Genomic DNA, 22,461 nt, shown 5'->3' on the forward strand with positions numbered 1-22,461 from the left:
ACTGCTTATGGTATTGCCTTCTCCCTCATCACTATACTTATTTTAAATGAAGAATAGCATTTTGAGGTTAACAGAAGTAGAGTGTGTGCATTATATGTAGATAAGGAATGATAACAAAATAAATACATATTCCCATGGTGGTGGGCTGGATAATGTCCCCTCACAGATATCTATGTTCTAGTCCCCAGAGCCTGGGAGCAAGTTAGGTTATATGGCAAAGGGGAAGGAAGGTTGCAGATGGAATTAAGGATGCTAATCAGCTGACCTTGAGATGGAAAGTATCTGAGATTATCCAGATGCGCCCAATGTAATCACACGGTCCTTCCAAGTGGAAGAGGGAGGCAGGAGAGACGTTCACTGCTGCCACGTGAGAAGGACTTGATCTGCTGTTGCTGGCTTTGAGGATGGAGGAGGGGAATGTGTGCAGCCTCTGGAAGCTGGAAAAAGTCAAGGAAACCCATTCTCCCCTAGGGCCTCCAGAAAGGAATGCTGCCCTGCCCCCACCTTGATTTTAGCCCAGTGAGACCCGTGTTGGACTTCTGACCTCCAAAACTGTAAGATAATACATTTTTATTGTTTTAATCCACCAAGTTATTGGTAATTTGTGGCAATAATAAAAAACTAATACTCCCACCAAGAAGAGACTAAATGTTAATCTTTTATTATATATAATTCCAGGTCTTTTTATACACATGTATGTATTTGTTTTACTAAAACAAGATCATAATGTTACAGATGGCTTGTTTCCTTTTAATAATATTTTTCTTTCTCTGTCAGTAAATTTTCGTAGCACCTAATACCTTGATCCTATTGAAATTACGCTACTTGTCCCCCAAACATTTCCTCCAAGCTGGATTGTCCAAATCAGAATTTAGGTCTGGACCATGCATTCTATGTGATTTGTATGTCCCTTAGGCATTATAAAATCTAAAACAGTCCCTTTTTTCATCTACTGATTTTCTTGCTCGATTGTTTGTCTGATTGCTTCCTCATGTGGTCACTTAGCTTGCTCGTCTGTCCCCTGTATTTCCTGTAAGTTAGAAGTTAGATCTAAGAGCTTGGTCGATTCATGTTAATAAATTTTGTCTAGAATGTATTTTGGGTGCTGTTGTGTGTTTCACATGGCATTCCGTCAGGAGGCACAGGCCATCTGGTGTCCGCCATTACCGAGAATCGGACTGTCCTCTGGATTATGGGATGGCTGCCCGAGCTTGCTGCTGTAGCGTCATGTTATTCCCCTGGTGACCACAAAGTATTCTGTGTGGGGTTACTTTAACACTATACACACGTGTGGTTTTCCCTCAACCAGTCACATAATGGCCAACTCCATTGGACAGTCCTTGCCTGAATTCATATTCATTAGAATCACAAAATGGTGACTTTTCTAATGTTATCATTTCTTCTCCGTACATTAGCTGCCATTCCTTAGTGAAGAAGAGCTTTCTCTAGTCACCTCGATCTATTTGGTTACCCTGGAAAACATTTTGGGCGGGGGAAGCGGGAGAAGTGCTTCTTCCTTTAATTGTCCATTCTCAAAGGGAGGAATTTGTCAATAACAACCTCAGTGATGGCCGTGGAATTTTTTCTGCCTCTCTCTTTTTTATCATTGTAAGCTCACATTTTCACAAAATCCGTGTATTTCTTTCTACAGTTTTTCTGTGATCATGTTACCAATGTGATATATGTTTAGGTTTGTTTTACAATTCTAGGATTTTTTTTAGTTGTAATTTTTAATAGGTAATTGTGTAATTCGTTATCAAAACTATATGGAAAAAGATTCACAGAGAAGTCTTATTTCCACCCCTGCTCCCTCTACCTTGTCACTCCCTGCTTCTACACATAACCATATTGTATTAGTTTCATGTGTATACGTCCAGTGTAGTGGGCTTTTATTTTGCATATGTAAGTGTGTGTGTGTGTGTGTGTGTGTGTGTAGATATATAGCCTTATTTTAATCCATGCCCCCCTTGTACATGTACCCCTTGGCCTTTTTTTCACTTAATGGTATATTCTGGAGATCTCTCTATGTCAGTACATACAAACCTTTCTCATTCTTTCTCTGGAACTTCTTGGAACTCCATTGTGTAGATGTGCAGTAGTTTATGCAGCCACTTCCCTGTTACTGGACCCTTGCATTCTTTATAACCTTTTATTATTGCAAACGGTGCTGCAGTGAATTCACTTGCACATTTATCACCCTGTACTCGAGCACATATAAATGTAGGTGGATTCCTAGAAGTGGGATTGCTGCATTAGAGTGTTATTACACCTGCAATTCTCTTTATATTTCTAGATTATCCTCCAAGAACTCAGTACTCTTGACTAACTCTGCTAAATTACTTCTCAAAGGTCTTGGCCTAATCACACAGATGAGTGCATTAAAGAAAAAAAATGAAACCTTAAAATTAAAAATATCATTTTTATTCTTTTGAAGAAAATTAAAAATAGAAATACCATATGATCCAGCTATTCCACTTCGGGGTATTTATCCTAAGAACATGAAAACACTAATTCGAAAAGATATATGCACCCTTATGTTCGTTGCAGCTTTATTCACAATAGCCAAAACTTGGAAGCAACTCAAGTGCCCATCAACAGATGAATGGATGAGGAAGATGTGGTATATATACACAATGGAATACTACTCAGCCATAGAAAAGAAAATCATGCCATTTGTGACAACACAGATGGAACTTGAGAGTATTAGGTAAAGTGAAATAAGTCAGACAGAGAAAGACAAATACTGTATGACTTCACTCATATGTGGAAGATAAACAAACAAACACATAGATATAGAGAGAATAGATTGGTGGTTACTAGAGGTGAAGGGGGTAGGGGGAGGGCAAAAGGGGTAAAAGGGGCACATGTGTATGATGATGGATGGAAACTAGACTTTTGGTGCTCAACGTGATGCAGTCTATACAGAAGCTGAAATATAATGATGTAAACCTGAAATTTACACAATGTTATAAACCAATGTGACCTCAAAAAATAATTTTAAAAACTAAATTAAATTTAAATTAAAATAAATAAAAAATAAAAATTACTGGCAAAACTAAGGCAAGAATCTGGAGCAACTAGAACTTTTTGGTTTTTGTGAGGAAGATTAGTCCTGAGCTAACATCTGCCATCAATCCTCCTCTTTTTGGTGAGGAAGACTGGCCCTGAGCTAGCATCTGTGCCCATTTTCCTCTATTTTATATGTGGGACGCTTGCCACAGCATGGCTTGATAAGCAGTGTGTAGGTCCACAGCCAGTATCCAAACCAGCGAACCCCAGGCCACCGAAGTGGCATGCGCAAACTTAACCACTACACCGCCAGGCCAGCCTCGAGTAGAACTTTTATACATTGCTGGTAGAGCGTGAAATAATGCGATTATTTTGGGGAACTGTTTGGCGGTTTCTTTATAAAGTTAAACATACATCTATCCCATAGCCTAGAAATACGTCACCTCTAGGTATTTCCCCAAGAGAAGTGAAAATACATTTAAAAAAAAAGACTTTAAGAAGAATAGTAATAGTAGCCTTATTTCTAATAACGTTAAACTGGAAAAAACTCAAATGTCCATCGACAGTCAAATAGATAAACAAATTGTGGTATCTCCATGCAATGGAATTATCACTCAACCATAAAAGGGAATTACATGTATTGATACGTGTAATAATGTGGATAAATCCCAAAATAATTATGCTGAGTAAAAGAAGCCGGACATAAAACCTACATACTGTGGGTTCCATTTATATAAAGTCCTAAAACAGACAATGCTAATTTATGGTGATAGAAATCAGAGTGGTAGTCGCCTCTGTGCGACTGCATAAAGATTTATACTTGGTCTAAATCTCTTAATATTCTTTACCTCTCTGACCCAATCTGACACTTGACCAACTATGACTTTTCCAGGCCCAAGTCTTAGCTCCCCAAGTAGGTTGGAAGTATTTTAAAACAGAGTTATGATTATGCCACCTCAATACCCTTTACAGCAATCATTGCCAACCTAGGCTGCATATTATTAGAATCCCCTGCTGTCTCAGCTCAGGGTGCCATGACAAAATGCCATAGACTGGGTGGCCTGAACAAGAGACATATTGTCTCACAGTTCTAGAGGCTGAAGTCTGAGATGAGGGTGCCAGCATAGTTGGGTTCTGGTGAGGCCTCTCTTCCTGGCTTGCAGATGGTCGCCTTCTTGCTGTGTGTCACATGTCAGAGAGAAAGAGCAAGATCTCTGGTGTCTCTTCTTATAAGGACACAAACCCATCAAGAGGGCCCCACTCTCATGACCTCATCTAAACCTAATTACCTCCCTAAGGCCCCATCTTCAAATACCATCACATTGGGGGTTAGGCCTTCAATGTATGAGTTTAGCGGGGGACACGTTAAGTCCATAGTCTGTGGGGAACATTAACAAAATTTGGCAATGCTTGAGTCTAATCCCCAGAGATTCTGATTCAGTTGATCAACTGAAGTGTGGCCTGGACATCTGTATTTCTTTTAGTTCCTTATAACACGCAGCCAGTGTTGAGGACCACTGCTCTATACCTTCCTATTCAAGGTGAATTCTATGGACCAGAAACATCAGCATCACCAGGGAGCTTGTTAGAAAAGCAGAATCTCTGGTTCCATCCAGACCTGTGAATTCAACTCTGTGTGGTAATAAATCCTTTTTTGATTCCTATGTACCATAAAGTTTGAAAAATATCGGTCTATAGCATCTTGCATAGAGTTGCATACAGGTATGAGAATGCTCCATCAGTCTATTCCTGTTTGAATTTGACTAGGTGAGCATTTCGTCAGCAAACCAAGTTTCAGCTTTTCTTGTCTTGGAAGGCTGTCAAGTTGTGGATCTTGCCTACAGATAATTGCACTTTAGTATGAGGATTTATATATTGCCTATATATCATTGTTTATTAGCAAACAAAAAAAGCAGCAAATAGACTCAATATTAAAAACAAAATCCTAATGTTTTTGAAAATATATTACTACCCAAGTGATTCCATCACGATGAATGATTACTTCTTAGCTTCAGCTGAGCTTTAAAATTGATAAAGACAGAGAATATGTACTTGGACTCCAGCTGCAAAAGGGGAGAGAAGTGGCGCTTAGCACAGAGCATGAATACTAGGTAACTAATAAATAATTCAGTAAACTAGGGAGAGAAAATCATGCAAGCTTAAATAAATAGCAGAGAATCTCTAGTGCTTAGAATATCCTTAAGGTTGGAAGATGGAGGATTATTATATATGATGCTATTATGTAGCAAAGAGTACAAGTTTTCAAAGTCTTGATTATAATAAGTATGCTTACTACTGAAAACACAGAAAGGAATGCAGTCTTACTTGATGCTTCAGAAGGCAGTTCAGGGTCCTGTCATCCATCAAGATCGTCAATGAGGTCTTCAATCTGAATGTGGCTCGTGAAAGTACTAAACGAGATTCCAAGCTGACAGATGCTAAAAATGATGAATTTACACTTTCCCTTTTCAGAAGTACCTAATGGGTATGGTTCTTTATTTTTAAGAACTATTAATTTGAGAAGCTTTATGTTTAAAATGCCCTCTTAATTCAGTATCAGTGCATTTTTAAACTCCAACCTCAGGGATAATTTCTGCTTCTGGAAATTAGTCTTCTCCTTATCATTTTCCTTCCCATCTGGAATTGATACCTTCTCCATTGTTAATGATATGATTAAATAGTTTGCTAAGTTGTATCAAAATGACTTTTTGGTTAGTTTATACCACCCTTATATTCTATGCAATAAACTAAAAATAAAAAGAAAAGATCTTAACCTATATTAAGTATACATGTATACATACCTACAAATTTACCTTTAAAAAAAGGGATCCTCAATAATGTTTTGTATTTAAATTTCATTTCCCAAATGTTTAGGGTTGACGTTCAGCTAATTTGTGATCTGATTCAATGCCTATTGTGTGCCTAACAGAAATACACGTTGAAACGAACAATTGTTCATTTGGTATACATAATGAGAATTTATATTCCAGTATTTTAAAATATAGAATAAAGACCTTACTGGTTCAGTAAACAATCAGTTCAAAAGCATTTTTTTCCCATTACCTTCCAAAACAGACTGGAAGATAAGGGCATTTCTCCCTTAAATGTTACTATAAGAAAATTTCCCTTCATTAATAAAATGATGCACAGACAGATTTGTTAAATTTACTTTTTTCTTTTCAGCAAAGATTTTTTCTTTTTTAATTAATTTTTAACGAAAAATAATAAATACATTTCTTAAAAATAATTGAAATATTAGAAAAGGATATCCAATAGACAGTAAGTCCCTATCTCTCAGAAATGGTCTATGCACAAATAAACATATGTTTGTATATAAATCTATTTTTATGTATCATCTTATTCCCTGGTTTTTCCCTCTTTCCACAGGTGGAAACGTATCATGCTCTTTTCTGTACCTTGATATTTTTCACTTAAGTGATTTTGGAGATTCTTCCAGAACAGAACATGTAGATCAACCTCATTTTGAGTGCCGTGTAGTGTTCCAGGTATGGATTTAACCATCCACTATCCATATGCATTTGAGTTTTTTCCAGCTTTTGATAGTATGTACAATGTTCGAATAAATAGCCTGTATATGTCTTTGTACAGAAAAGCTAGTTTATCTGCAGAATAGAATCTTGGAAATAAAACTGCTGTGTCCAAGAATATGTGCATTTATAATTTTGATAGACAGTGCCAAATTTCCCTTCAAAAAGCTTGAAGCAATATATGATTTCCCCAGTAGAGTACCTGTTTGCTTGAACGGATGCCCATGTATCACCTTAGCAATTCATTCCTTTCTCTCTTAATCATCAATGTCTCCCACTCTACTGGATCATTCTAATTGGAATCCGAATGTGATGTCACTTTTTTCATATTAAAAGAAAAAAACTGTTCACCCCACTTGCCGCTTCCATTACTACCCCATTTGTCTGCTCCCTTTTGCAGCGAAACTACTAGAAAAATGATGCCTACACTTACTGCTTCTAATCCTGCTCCTCCCTGTCTTCTTGAATCCTCTCCAGTTAGGACTTTCAGCCCTACCGCTTTACCATAACTGCTCTTGACAAGTCACCAATGACCACTGCTATGCCCAGTGGTGAATTGCTCTGCTTGTCAGCAGCCTTTGATAGAGCTGACCCATCCATCCTTCTTGGACCACCGTCACCTCTTGTCTTCAGTGATACCACACTCTCCTCTGATATTCAAGCTGCTCCTTCTCACTCTCCTTTGCTGGTTTCTCCCCAATTCCATGATGTCTTGATGTTGGAGTGCCCAGCTCCCAGTCTTTGGACCTCATCCCTGTCTGTGTCCCGTCCTTTGGTGATCTAATCACATGGCATTAAATACTGTGTCTATCTTAAAGACCCAAATTGTGCCTGGCCTGGATCTCTCTCCTAAACACAAAACTTGGGTGTTGATCTGCCGACTTGACACCTCTACTCAAATATCAGAGGTATCTCAAATTAAACATGTCCAAAATTTGGTCTTTCCCGTAAAACCTGTTCCTCCCACAAGCTGTCCCATTTCAGGTTCTTCCAGTACTCAGACAAAAAAACCTTAGAATCATTCTTGACTTCACTCTTTTGTTCACGCTTCACATCCAATCCATTAGGAAACCTTGTTGGCTTTCCCTTCGGAATATATCCAGATTCTGACTACTTCTCGTCACTTCCATCTCCCAACCCGGTCAGGCAGCTATCGTCTCTCACCTGGATGATTTCAGTAGTGTCCTGCTTCCCCTCTTGCCCCTCATGGTTGTTCTCCATAGAACAACACAGCAGCCGGAGTGATCTTATTAATACCCGTCAAATCACATCACTGCTCAAAACCCTGCTGGGGTTCACTGCGAGTTTAAAGACTGAATGTGAATCCCATCTCATTAAGAACGTTCCTCTCTGATCTCATTCCTATTATTCTTCTCTTCCCTAACTCTGCTCCAGTCCCATTAGCCTTTTTGCTATTCTTCTGGTGCCAGTGCCGGCACAGGCTAATGGATCTAAGGAAGAGAGAAGAATCCAGAAACAGACTGATCTATATATTTAAATGCTTTATTTAAAAGGCTTATTTTATCATTTACTGAAAAGAGAGGAAACGATGTACTTTCCAATGAGTGGTTTTGGGACGTTCAGGAATGGAACTGAGGCAGATCTGTCTGAGCCTCCTGGAGGAAACTGCATGAAATTGCCTTTCATTTCACCCAGTCTCCTAGTTAACACTCAGAAGCGCACTGGGGTTGTTTTGCACCCCATGAGTGTGTAGGCACATTATCAGAGTCTCTGGAGCAATCAGGTGTGAGCGAGGGCCGGGAGCTTATAAAAGCCCATGAGTGTGCTTCAGGCCATGGTGGAATCCTCGTTGCTCATGGTAGTACCATCCACAGTTGCCCATCTCTATGGTCCTTTGGGGACCTGGGAAGCCATGGCTGTGTCTGGGAGCATGCTGTTTTATCTCCTGCCTTTTCTATGGAGATATACGCATCTCGATGTGTTTCCACATCAGTTGCCATTATAGCTGGTACATTGAACAAGCAGGTCTTAGAGGATCAATTACAAAGCAGCCTTATTTGTACTTCCCAGTATCTTTTATAATTCACTCCATGGGATATTTCTTTACCATCACCTGGATGGAAAAGCGGGCAGACCCCTGAGTTCTCTGGTCACTCTTAAATAATGCAAATGGATCTCTAGTCACTTCAAACCATGAAACAACCCTTATTTTAGTAATTAAATTTCATGTAATAATCAAAACCTTGCTTTGCGGATAAGCCTCCTTCTTGTCCCTTAAGCACGTGAGAAGCCTGCAGTAGGGATGGGGTTGTGATCAGCTGCTTCTCTCTCTGCCCACCTGGTGCTTCTATTCTTATTACCGTACTGTGCTAGCCACAGTTTCTAGCCCCTCCAGGGTGGGTATTTGGGGAGACAGAGTGTCAAGAAGAGTGGAAAAGGTCTTTCTTGATTGATATTATTGTGGTCAGTCTTCTCCAGACTTGGCGGTTGTTTCAAGCTAACTCTCTTGTTCAGGGGTTCTTAGGAGATCTATCGTTGAAAGAAGACACCGACATTAAGACAGAGTTCTTGATTTCAGTGGATGATGGGCTCCTGGTGGGGCAGAGCTAAGTGGCGGCCCTCAGCAGCCAGAAGCAAGGTGGGCACAGTTACTGTAATGGGCAGAGTGCCTGGAGCAGCAAGCAGAGTATTTTAGGACATAGGAATCTTTGATGTTGGCCAATTGCTCATGTTGGCCGTGCGACCAAAAGAGATGGGCAGTCTACTAAAAGTTAGTTGATTCATATAATTGGAAAATCTCTAGGTCTAGTGAACAGGAACCTGAGTTGTTTGGTGGAGAGTTATAGCCTGTCACCCAAGTCTAAGACCTGGATGGGTTCAAAGACTTAGAAATCCTCAGATCACTGATTCTCAGACTGTCCAAGGACTGGCAGCAGCAGCATCACCTGGGAATTTGTTAGAAATGCAAATTTTCAGAAGTTACCCCAGCCCAATTGACACAAACGCTCTGGAGGTGGGTCCAGCTACCATTTCAGCCGATTCTGATGCGTGCTAAGGCTTGAGAACTCTAACCTTAGCTGAAGGAGAGGCTGGGAAGCCTCAAGAAGGGACTCTATAACATTGCTCTAAGTACTTAGCATAAATAGCCCTTTAAGTCTTCCCCAAAGGTCTGCAGCCATTCACTAGGGAGACCGTGCACTGAGGAAAGGGGAATATCCAGGCTTTCTGGGGATTTCTGGACGTTGGTTCTGAGTCACTGCTAATCTCTAAAGTCCCAAAATGCTCCTGGACCCCTGGAGGAGGGGGTCACTTGTAATCATGTGATACGTGAAATTTTGGCCTGTGGCTGACTCGCAGGCTTCCAGTGGGTCCACTCACTCACACTGTGGTTGTTTTCCCATTCCTGAACAGAGTTGTAATAAGTAACCTCAGCCTTTAAAGGAACTGCCATATTGATTCCCTTTCCTGTATAGTGAGCCTTATTAAGGTAGAATGGGCCATGCAGAAGCTTTGTAGAATTTCCTCATTCAGAGTAAGAGTAAACTGAAAGCAATACCATATCCCTGGGGGAAGTGCAGAGGTTAGTACCTCCATCCAGCACTTAAACAATACAAGGGTTGTTCTACTATCCTCATTTAACTCCTCTGTGTGGCATGTGTAGAAGGAAGGTGGTTATTGGGGAATGACAGTGGATTCTTATAAAATTATTCAGGTACTGGACCAGATGCAGTGTCTTTACTGGATAACACAACAGAGCTCCTGGCACTTTATGCAGCTATTGAGCTGGCAGATGTTTTTTTTCTCGATACCAAATTAGCAGAGATCACCAGATGGAGCTTGCTGTCAACCAGCAGGATTGGCAAAGCACCCTCACTGTCTTACCTCAGGCCTATGTTGACTCTTCTCCTCTCAAGTTCTAGTCCACAGAGGCCTTGATCATCTTGATATTCCCTAGAACAGCAGGCTGATATCTATTGTGTTATCGACATGAGGAGCCAGAAGTAGCACATACCTCAGATGCCTTAATAAGACATATGTATGCCAGAGGGTGGGAGATAAACCCCACGAAACATCAAAGGCCTACTACCTCAGTGAAGTTTCTATGGGTCCAGTGGTCTGGGAAATCTTGGCGTTTCCTCTCCAAATTGAAAGGCAAATTGCTGCACTTTGTACCAACTACTCCTAAGAAAGAGCTGCAATGTTTTCCACTACTTTTGATTTTTGAGATAACATATACTGTTTTTGAGTGTATTGTTCAAAGCAATGTTTTGAGTAACCCATGAGGCTACCAGTTTTGTGTGGGGACCAGAGCAAAAGATGGCTGACCAGCCGGGCTTCTCAACCTTGGCACGTTGACATTTTTAGGATGAATAATTCTTTTATGTAGGAGGCTATCCTGAGAATTGTAGGATGTTTAGCAGCATCCCTGGCCTCCACCCACTAAACTCCACCAGCAGTGCTACCCCGAGTTGTGACAACCAAAAATCTCTACAGACATTGCCGAATATCCTTAGGGGAGCAAAATACCCCCATTTGAGAGCCACTTGTCCACAGCATGTCTAGTAAAGCCTTGAGGTGGGTAAAGCACTGGCTGACAGTTTGACTGCAACCTTGTGAGAGACTCTGAGCCAGATCCTTTCAGCTAAGGTGTTCCCGGATTCCTGACTCTCAGAAACCAGGTGAGATAATAAATGTTTGTTGCTAAGTTTTGGGATAGTTTGTGACACAGCAATGGATAACTAATACACTGATCCACCAAGCCATAAGGTTGGGCATGCACAGCAGCAATCCATCATCCAGTGTGAATGGTGTATGCCAGATTGGACTTGAGCAGGTCCTGAATGCACAAGTAAGTTTCATGAGCAGGTAGCTCAGATTTCCACAGCACCTCCTCTTGCTGCATTTTAATTCTCTCTCAACCCACACCTATGTGCCTTTGGGACTGACAGTTGACAGAGGAGGAAAACATTTGGGCCAGGTTCACAGATTGCCCCTTACAATTTGAAGGCACCAGGTGGACGTGGGCTGCTGAAGCATTACAGCCCAAACCAGGAATGTGGAAGGGAAGTTCTCTCAAAGCTGAACACTGAACAGTTGTCTGCTTCGTCTGGATGGAGAGATGGCCAGAGGTAGGAGTTTTACCAATTCATGGGTGACTAGTGGTTTGATTGGCATATCGGTGACAAGGGAGTCTGAGGAAGAGGTTTGCAGATGGACCTCTCTATATAAGCACTGTCATGTGTGAATGCTCACCATGGGGCATCCACTGATGAGGCTGTCAGTAATCAATTGGACAAGCTGCCCAATTCTGTGGTTGTCACTCAGCCCCTTTTCCAGCTACCCTGAGGCTTGCTCAGTAGGCTCCCGTAGAGTGTGGCCATTGTGGCAGGAATGGAAGCTACACATGGGCTCAACAATATGGACTTCCCCTCAGCAAGGCTGATCTGGCTACTGTTACTGCTGAATGTGTAACCTGCTGACAGCAGAGACCAATGCTGAGCCCTGAGGTGGCATCTTTCCCCAGGGGGACCATCCAGCCATCTGGTAACAGGCTTATTAAACTGAACTTTTTCCATTATGGAAAAAAGTTATTGGAATAGTATTGCAACCTGCAAGACTACTAAAGACTCAAACCCTTCAGAAATGAAGGTGTAAGCCATCCCGCCAGGAAAGTACCCCAAACTACTGAAGTGTTGGTTAAAGGTAAACGGAACATGGAATGGACACTGGAAGAAGCTCGTTGTTAATCATTGACATTATCATTATCAACTATTATCATTATCAATTATCAGTATCAATCAACTTGTTTTGTTTTTAGTTTTCAAAGTAAGAACTATAGTGGCTATGCGTATTTTCTTCTTTGCTTGTTGTGTGTGACGCTAAGTGTTGTTGGTGGTTAACTTTACAATTTAGCCTTTAGGTTACAGAATCTCCAAGGTGCAATGGTGACTAAAAGAGAAGAGGAATTGGCATCACCCAGAGGTGCCTCTTCACAGCGGGCCCACTCTGTGTTCCCCGCTTTGGGGGAGAAAGTGAGCCTGCATTCATCTCTGTGAGGAATATACTTGCATTCTGTTAGGTGTAAATATGATGTTGTTGGACGGGTACAGTGGAATGTGTGGATCTGAGTAGCAAAAGGGTGGATGCACCGAATTGTGTTTCTTGACTGTTAGGTCCAAATTCATCCTTCTAGACACTCTCCATCCCCTTTCCCAGGCTCACTCATCCAGCCAATTTCATGTGAGGTTCTTGAAATGGGAGGCACCGGCAGTAGGTTCCGGTATGGGAGAAAGAGACTAGTCATTTCCCCTGCTACTGGCAGCAGCAGGGACCAGCAGCCCGGCCTGACTGCTTATGCCACAGGCTCCAGAAGCCTGGGGTGGTTTCAGCAACATCAGGAGTGAGTTTCCACTCGCAGGATCTAGCCAAGGGACAGTGGGAGCTTCCTGCCTTTAGGTAACAACCCCCTTCTTTCTTTGCTTCTTAGCTCTTCCAGCAGTTTTTTAACCATTTCCCTACATTGTATCCTTCTCTGCTTGAAATATATAGAGTGGTTTCTACTTTCCTGTTTGGACACTGAGTGATACAGAGATCTCTCCATTTCAGTACACAGCAAACTTCCTCGTTCTCTAGTTAAAAAAAATAAGGCATTCATCATATTCATATTAGGAGTCCCAGATAATGGATATTTAAGTTGCTCCCAGTCTTGTCTTTTTAATCAGTAAGAGCAATAAGGACATTTCCATTTTAGGAAAGTATTGTCAAGGCATATATTTGGTGATGTTTATGTCTTCCCCCATTTGGAATTATACCCACCAAAGCTCTTATTTAGAGATCTAAATGGCTGAAATGGGATTAAACTAGACTCTGGAATCCAGAGAGCGTCCGAGTGCAGCTAGTTATTTATGGCTTAATAAGTATTCTAAAATATTGTCCACGTAGGCCCTAGCCTTATCTCTTCTAAATGAATTGCCAGCAACTTGAGGCCTGATATTATGTCATCCTTTGAATCAGTAAAGGTGGTGTGTTGGTGGAGGGGTTAGGAGTAACTCTCCCCTCTGTGATTAATGTCATCTGACTGGCAGTCTGGGAAGAGCCCTACATTCCTTCACGTGAAAGGGCTCAGGTTTTCTCTTGAGGAAGGAGCTGACAACACAGGCAGCACTGCCACATAGGGTAGTGGCTCAAATGGAGGTCCAGTTAATTTTATTATTAGTCTTATGCCAAATCCCTTTCATGGAGGCAGTGCTCCTTATAAACCATTTTTCCTTGATTATGAAATATCTTAAATGATTTGTGAGCAGTGCTCTTATTCAACCCATGCAGCCAGGCCCCTGGGTCGACAGTGGGGCTGGAAGACTGCCCAGGCCAGCACCATGCCCCGGCCCCATGAGGCTGCCTCTGTCCCCATCGCAGCCATCTGATATTCTGCTTCCGCTGGACTAAAGAATGAAGGCCTCTTCAACTCTTCGCTAACACCACCCCACAGCTCTGTTTTCTGATTTTATCTTCTTTAATTAATTAAATAGCCCTTTTGCTATCTTCTCATCTTTTAGCTATTCAGGTCATTTTGGCATTCTACTTCCAGCTCTTAGACTTGTTTGAATTCTCTAAAATAGAAAAGGTTGGGTGCTATTTACAGTTGCCATGCCAACTCCCAATCAGCTTTTCCCTCAGGAGGATTTTTCTTTAGTGCTCTCACTTTCACAGCAACTCAGAGTGTGACAGGAATCCGCAAACACTCACAGCATCTTGGCCAACAGGGATCGGGCTGCATTTGTAAGGTGAACATCCAGCCTTGTGCCACGACAGTTCCACTTTATCCTCTTCAGTATGATCCCTTTAAAGCACGAATCCCTGACAAATCTGAGCTGCTATGGTATGAAAATTCTAACTAAGAACAAAAACCAGAGCTGCTTTTGGTAATGCTATTATACTGTCAACCTCATTGTCAGCCAAATTAACAAAATACATTTCTAATGCTGGTAAGAAATCAATAGCCAAATCCATTTAACTCTCAAAATCATAAATGGTGTTAAATCACATTTCCTGTTTGTGGGGCTGAATCCTAGACGACATGCATGGGTTATATTTCCAAATAGCTGAAAAAATGAGAAGGCATGAAAAGGAAAATTTTTTACTTTTTATATTTAAGTAACAGTCATACATAATATATGATCACTTCTACTACAATTAACAAAATAGTTTATACTGAATATTTAATACATTAAGCAGCAGTTATGTAAGATAAATGGAACATTGATTGATTCGTTTTCTAGATGGCCACATCCACAGGTTAAGTCCACAACTGGATCATATGTACATTTCATGGTAATTGATTTTAAAACTGTCAAAACAGGAGGAAGATGGAAATTCCATCCCCAAATCCTCAATGGTTCATTGGAAATGTCTTAATGCATATGCTTTTCTTTTCACTCCAATGCCACGTGCAAGTTGTGAAGTGGAAGAAGGCACTGTATCTTAGAAGCTTCAGGTCTGACATCATCACAAATTAGTTTTACCTCTTGCTGGTACCTATTGCCTATGTGCAGGTTCAGAGAAAACTCAGGTCTCTGTCTGAGTTTCCGTCAAAGGATTCAGTTCTGTGTCTTTCATCCTAGCCCAGTCTTACTGTCAGGAGGACCACTGGCTTTCTCTTTAGCTGTCAACACATTAGCAGCAGACTTTCCTCTCTGGGAAAAGGTTGTACAGCAGTCTGGACTTTAGTTTCTAATTTCATTATAAATAAGAGAGACTTTTAAAAAGTCACTTAAGAATCACTGCACAGCTTCATCTGGGGGTTGGCCAAGAGTTGTTAGGGTTCTGTTAAATCAGTGTTTTCCTAACTGTGAAAAGCAGAGGTTGAAATTTTATATTTTCTCAAATTCTCAACCACTGGATCAAGCAGCCAAGAATGATTAAAAGTAAAACAATATGGAGTATCTTCAGAATTATGCATTCATTTTTGCTTTGTTTACCGAAAGATGAACAGAATTAAGAAAATTTCATCCTAGCATATCTAATTTGAAGTACATCCCTTCTCTGGAGTCCAGAATCCTCTTCGCAGGCATAATGTAGGGGAACAATCTGTCTGTTATTGCTGGCAGGCTCAGCTTGTAACTGACAAAGCAGTACACTATGACACAAAATAGAATTTGTATTTGTAGTGGAAGAAATGGTTGATTTTCTAAATACCTGGTGCAGTTTGCAAATTTAAAGTAAGCTAGATAAAAATCTACTTGGAGTCTTAGTGTTTTCTAAGAGTGAAACTAGGTCAGAATTTTCCTTCTTAACTCCAAGACAGATAAACACTTTCGTTTCACACAAAACACACAAATTCACAAGATGGCTAGACTTTCAGTTTCCCATTAGAAAATACCTTAGTTTATTCAACAGTAAATATGAGTGAACACTTAAGTGCTAAGTACTCTTCTAGGAGCTGTGAATACTGGGTCAAACACAATAGACCACAGTCCCTGTCCCTTGCAGAGCTCATGTAGCTTCTCTTAATGAATGAACTGAAACGTTAACAAAGTGTTGATGTGATCAACAAGCTACTGTTCTGCACTAAGTGGGCGAAATGCAACAGTGATTAAAGCCATAAATTTTAAAAAAAACTACACAAAGAACTTCTGCGACATTCTTTTCCTTTATGCAACACCAAGATCCCAGCACTTCTTCGCTATTGTGCAGATTGCAATGAACAGAACTTTTCTATTTATTTGTCCTTGTGGAAAGGGTTGTTTTCTGGAAACCATCTTGCCAAAGGAAAAAATATCTTTTCTGGGGAGATTCAGACATGGAGCTGTAAACGATTCTGGCAGGGTGAGTGCTGAAGGGAGAGGATATTAGCAATTGGAAAATGGCTTTGTTGCCAGAGGCCACATGTGATGGCATTAGAAGCCACATGATAGAATTAGACGGAGGATATGTACAGGTCTGGTTAAGCTCAAAGCATCCAACAACCCACCATGAACTGATTGTAGGACAGCGATCGAGGCAGCTGAACGTGCCTTTTATTATCTCCGGGATGGGAGTCTTGTTTTGAAACCCAGAGTTTGGGGAGAGCGATGAGAAATCATGACTGCAGTCCTAGAAGCTTTGCTCCATCCCCCCCACCGCTGCCCTCAGTCTTGGTATCCAGCCCGTCACACAGTGCCTTCTCATTTGGAAAAGTTCCAACCTAGAAAATTTGCATCGCTACAGGGAAAAAGGAAAGAAGAAGAGCAGGAAAAGGAAAAAGAGGAAGAAAGGAAATACTTCTCTGCTTTGCAAGTGATTTGCAGGTTTTAGACTGTGCTGCTAAGGCACAGCTGCTTCTGGCCACAGACACATCCCCCACCTGGGCACCTGGGCTCCCTTCTCCATCTGGCTCTAATCATCTCAGCCAAACTGAGGGTTGTTTGTTGGTGGGTTTTTTCCCCTTAAATTTCCCGTCAATTTTGTTCTGCCTTAGGTTTGTTTTCCTTTCAGTAATGCCAGTCTTGAATAAACTCGTTGGTTGCGTATGGGCAAAAGCAGCGTCAACAACTGGCCAAAAACATCTTCAGGCCATAACTATGTGGGTTCACCTGTAAAATCTGCATTTACTCCCAAAATGCTTAATTGGGCCTTACCTTTCGACCTGAACATGCCTTTCTATTTCTCAGGGGGGGCTGAGGATGCCTCAGCACAGGTCCCACAGCTCTTCTAGAAAGAACCATTCCCAAAGCAGATGATGGGTAGGAGGCCGCATCAGCGAAGAGCATAGGCTTGCTGCCTGATTTCTATTAAGTCCTTTCTGATTTTTTTCTTTTAACCCAGGCACATGTTTATTTTCATAGTTGAAGAGTTTATAATCCTGGACATTGAAAATAAATACGTTTTATGTTTTCTAACTTATGGTTATGCTCTTAGGTAGTTTTACTTGGTTTGAGCTATTTCATTGTGTTACAAAATGGTCTGGCTCCTTTAAGAAGCCACAAGTTGTAGACAGTGAAACATGCAGTCATTCACTCAGAGAGAGAATTAGGAACAGCTGGGAGCAGCTACTAGCGGTAAAAGCAGAGCCCCAAGAGGAAGAAAATGCCTCTCTAGGAAATGTTCTAATGCCTCAAGCCCAAATGGAGAAGGGAAAATGTCATAGGCACCGTCTTGCTAATGATGACAAACCCCTGTGCACAGTGAAGCCAGGACATTCCTTGTGTTGGAGAGTAGACTTGAGCATCCTGCAGCCGGGGGCCAGCCGGGGCCATGTGGGCCAGCATGCTGTGACTCAGGCTACAGGGTTTCGTGGCCCTGTTGGATCTCCCTGCTGATAAAATTCAGTGGCTGCTGAACACCTCTTGTGGCCCTTGGAAGAGCTGGTCACCTTATGACCACTTTGCCCAAGTTGCTGAAATCAGAGATGCATTGCATCTCAATGAGGTAAAGGGTGCTTATTAAAAAATTGCACTATTGGGGCTGGCCTGGTGGAACAGCAGTTACGGTTGCACACTCTGCTTTGGCGGCCTGGGGTTCACCAGTTTGGATCCCGGGCATGGACCTAGCACTGCTCATCAAGCCACGCTGTGGCAGGCATCCAACATATAAAATAGGGGAAGATGAGCACAGATGTTAGCTCAGGGCTCCATCTTCCTGACCATAAGAGGAGGATTGGCGGCAGATGTTAGCTCAGGGCTAATCTTTCTCAAAAAAAAAAAAAATATATATATACACACACATATATATATTGCAATATGATTAAGTGAAGAAAACAGGACATAGTATTGTCTCAAATGTGAACAAAATAGAATCTACAAATAAATTATTTTTTATTTAAGAAGGAGTAATATTAAAAGTTTAATAGTGCTCATATCTGGGCTATAGGCTTATGGGTCATTTTGTGTTGTATTTATTCATATTTTAATATGTTATCTATTATTTCTCAATGTGGCATACATAGCCATGCTTGGTCCATCCTTTCTTCAGTAAATACTCCTGAGCACATACTGTGTGTTTGGCACCCTGTGGGGGAAGCAAAGCTGAGCGAGTCCCAAGTCTTTCCCTTGATCTCCGGCCTCCCGTGGCTCTGACCTCCCCAGCCCCTCCTCCCCCATCAGATCATGGAGCCGTTACTCCCTTCTCAGGGCCTGGGCCCCTTGCTGGTCCTGCGGTGCTGGTAGTGTGCTCGCTCAGATCCAGGTGAGACTCCTTCCTGCCCTTCCCTCAGACCCTGCTCAGGTAGCGGCGCGTCAGGAAGGGATCACGCCCTCACCTCGTCACGCTTCATCCCGTGCACCTGCTTTCATTCCTTATGGCCCTTGTCACTCTGTTTCTCTACAGGTGTGTGTGCAGTTCAACGCTGACCTCATACCTAAATGTAAGGTCTTTGAGGAGCGGTCTTCTGTCTTGTTCATTGCTGTATCTCTACTGTCTAGAACAGTGCCTGGCACGTAGGTGACACTCAATAAATATTGTTGACTTGAAGTCAAGTTCTCTTCCTTGAGGGAAAAGTTGTGATATGTGTATTTGAATATATCAAGAATGGATGTCAATCCACAAATTCAGGTGATGAGAAATATGGTTGGTATCTCTTTATTTTTTGTACTGTATGTGTATATATATTTTTTATTTTGCACCCCCAGCCTGCTGGGCAAGTGGGAAGTTTCATTTCAGTTATTTGCTCTGCTCCCCTCCCCCACCCATCCCTGGGTGGTCATGTCAAGGTTCCAAGAGTCTTATTCAGTGACAAGGGTTTGGGAGAACATCCTCTGCTAATCAGCCCATCGCATTATGTCTGTCCCCATGGTCCCTTCATGCCTAGTGGCCTCCTACTGCTTCTGGGCAAGGCTGAAAACGTCATTCCCTATGGCTTCAGCTCCCCAAATACTTCACCTAAAAGCTCTTCGTTTCCGGGGTCTTGCCCCCCAGCATGGCCCCTGCCAGGAGGCAGAACCCACAGAACTTTCTCCTCCCCCCAAATTGGGGGCATTTCCTTCTAGTTTCGTGTTTCTCACCTGTTTTTCCAAGCCACTAAGCTTTTCTCAAACTCTATCCTCCCCTTGGGCCTCTGGACTTTAGAAAACAAAAGCCAGAATCCTTCTGCTTCTCATCCTGCCACTTACCTCCCTGAAGCAAGGGAAGTGGAGCCTGCTACCTACTCAGATGGGAAATGAAGAAGGAAAACTTCAAACAACTCTGACATGAGGCAGGAATGTGTGTTACAGGAGTGGGGCACATAATGCAGAGAAGAAAGCAATTCTATTGAGGCAGGGTTGGGAAGAGAAAAACCAAGGCAAGCGGCAGGCTTAAGGCATCTCATGCCATTGAGTGAGCCTTGAAGGCTGGGCAGTATTTCAGAAAGAGAGGCATGAGCAAAGAGAAAATAGAGTATATAGCTGAGGGCAAATAATCTCATCTGACTGCATATATTTGAGCAGTGGGGAAAGAAGCCCCCAAAAGTAGGTTGGAGTCAGTTTGTGATAGGTCTCAAAACCAGGGTGTTTTGACATTAACTTGAAAGTACTTGGTAGCCATTGGGTCATAGAGTGAGTAGATTAGAGTTGTGTATTAGAAAATAAAATAGCGACACTATCTAGGATGGAGCAATGGTTGGGGCTAGTGATGGGAAGGTTAGGAGCAGGGAGAACTTTCAGTAGGCAATGCAATAGAAACAGAAAGGAGAAGGAAAGGAGAGATGCAAAAGATATTGCTGAAGTCGAACAACCAGGATTTGACCACTGGTTGAATGTGAGAGAAAGGCAAGAGGAGGAGGGTGATTGCAAGAATGGGGGTATTCTAGGGGCTGGCCTGGTTGCATAGTGGTTAAGTTTGCATGCTCCACTTGAGTGGCCTGGGGTTCGCGAGTTGGGATCCTGGGCGCGGAACTATGCAGCATTCATCAAGCCATGCTGTGGCAGGCGTCCCGCGTATAAAATGGAGGAAGACTGGCACAGATGTTAGGTCAGCGACTATCTTCCTCAAGCAAAAAGAGGAAGATTGGCAACACGTTAGCTCAGAGCCAATCTTCCTCACCAAAAAAAAAAAGAAGAAGAAGAAAGAAAAAAAAAGGAATAGGGGTGTTCTCAGCAGACAAGGGAGGACCAAGAGAAGCTGCTGGTTTGGGGGAAAGATGATTGGTCTGGTCATATTGAATCTGAGTTTTCATCAGGGAAGTTGGAGCTGTAGGTAGGGAGCTCAGAAGAGAGGTTTCGACTTTCCTGTGATGGGAAGAGAATATGGGTAATGATGCTGCAGCAGTATGTTGGGGTGAAGGAGGAAAACCGAGGGATCCAGTGTTGGATTGCTTTGACCTTTCAGTAAAGTAGGAGGCAAGGCCACTTACTGAGAATAAGGCAAGCAGTCACGGTGTCACATTGGAACTTGAAGGTGGACATAGTTTGAAACAGCTGCTCTGGTGAACATAAAGATTCAATTCCTGAGGAACGAAAAAGCAGACCCATGCAACCTCAAGTTTTCTCTCCAGTAAATACAGAATCCTTTGATGGTGGTTTTATGAAATCTGTCCAGACAGATGGGAGAAGAAATAGCCTTTAAATCATATGTCTAGTTTGGAGCATATATTACTTTTATCATTCTTCCTGTTTTCTGCTAGACAGTACTCTTGCCTTACATATTGTTATGCTGTTCAATAAGGATTTGTTTTTTAGAAATTTATTAAGATACTAGACTCCCTCAACATAATAAATACAGAAAAGTAGCAACTATTCATTGCCAACCTTCCCAGCTCCCATGCTGTCCTTCCTGGTATTGAACTTCTGTCCCCAGAAAAGCTGGTCATCACCTGCTCTCGACTCCTAACGCCAAGTTGATTTCTTTACTTGGTGGCTTCAGGCAGAGGGGGAGAAACAGCTCATCACAAAGACCAGCAGCACTGGGGGCTTCAAGGCTGCTGTTGCATCTACAGCTGGAGCAGGGGAGAAAGGGGGAGCCTAAAATCCATCTCACTCTGGGTAGGCACCACACGCTGCCCTCTGGTGGTTCAGGAGCCCATCTCCATTTACCTCCTTTGGTCTTTTCCAAGGTTTTCCATGCCTCCCTTATCTCTCTGGATCCGATCTCCTGTTTTTATTTGATGGCACCTCTACTGAGAATTTAGGGGTTTGTGTGGAGCGAGAAATAGGAGAGAATAACACAAACCTCTCTGCATTCTTAGCCTTAGCAGTATTGTCTTCACTAAAAGACAATTCCATGGCAATTGTTGGCACTAGTATTTTTAAACCACCGGATTTCAGTTTTCATAACTGGGCGTATCCTAATAACACAGGATTATTGAATTCTTTTTCTCGTCTTTGTAATGTTTCCAAATTGAATATGTGACTATCAACTCTTTTTAATCTACTCCAGCCCAAGGAGAAAAATGAAATTCCACTGAAGAGTTGGAAATTACAGAAAATTTGGAATTGGGATTCAGAATCGCATGCTCCTTGAGCTGGTGCATCTTTCTCTTCTCTCTGACCACCCATCAAGAGAAGGATATGGTCTAGAAGCAAAGCTACATGGAGCTGGTTTACTGATGAGGCCAGAAGGGAATTACATTTCTCATTACATAAGAAACTGGAACTCTTAAAGGCTTGTTCTTAGGTTCTAGCCTAACAAATGTTAAGATTTTTCAGGGGCAGAAGGAGCTCATTTGAGGAGTGGTGTCTTCTTAGAGACCCCTTTTCCTCTCTCCCTCACTGCCCTACCTGGGAAAGTACATCCCGAACAAACTACCTCATTTGACTAAACACAAGCCGGCTCCGCTAGTCCCTTCATTCTGTCCAAGACCAGCTTCAATTTCCCAGGGCAACGTCACTCCACGCCTTTTTTTCTGATGGAATCAACATATTTTTTCACTTTTGTTTATTTTTCCGCAAAGCCTTTGGCATTTCCCTCCAGTGAGTCACATAATGGGACAATTTCAAAATGATCTCCTGAGAAGGATGTTTCTCTTCCCAGGGGAGATGGGAAATTGGTACAT

The 22,461-nt window shown here is 42.0% G+C and overlaps 1 long non-coding RNA gene across 6 annotated transcripts in view; it reads left to right on the plus strand.

Moving 5' to 3' along the window:
- Positions 1-22,461, plus strand: part of LOC106831049 (uncharacterized) — a 37,442-nt gene that overhangs the window by 10,227 nt on the left and 4,754 nt on the right. For 2 of the 6 annotated variants that reach the window (XR_011503671.1, XR_011503675.1), the window contains 3 exons: positions 472-554; positions 6,397-6,515; positions 18,822-18,963. This is a non-coding gene — a long non-coding RNA (uncharacterized lncRNA). Of the gene's footprint in view, positions 1-471; positions 555-2,547; positions 2,708-6,396; positions 6,912-18,821; positions 18,964-22,461 lie in introns of those variants that run through there. The other 4 variants (XR_011503674.1, XR_011503672.1, XR_011503676.1 and 1 more) reach the window with 4 other exon arrangements.

This window comes from Equus asinus, chromosome 1 (assembly GCF_041296235.1).
Source record: "Equus asinus isolate D_3611 breed Donkey chromosome 1, EquAss-T2T_v2, whole genome shotgun sequence".
Lineage (NCBI taxonomy): Eukaryota > Metazoa > Chordata > Mammalia > Perissodactyla > Equidae > Equus > Equus asinus.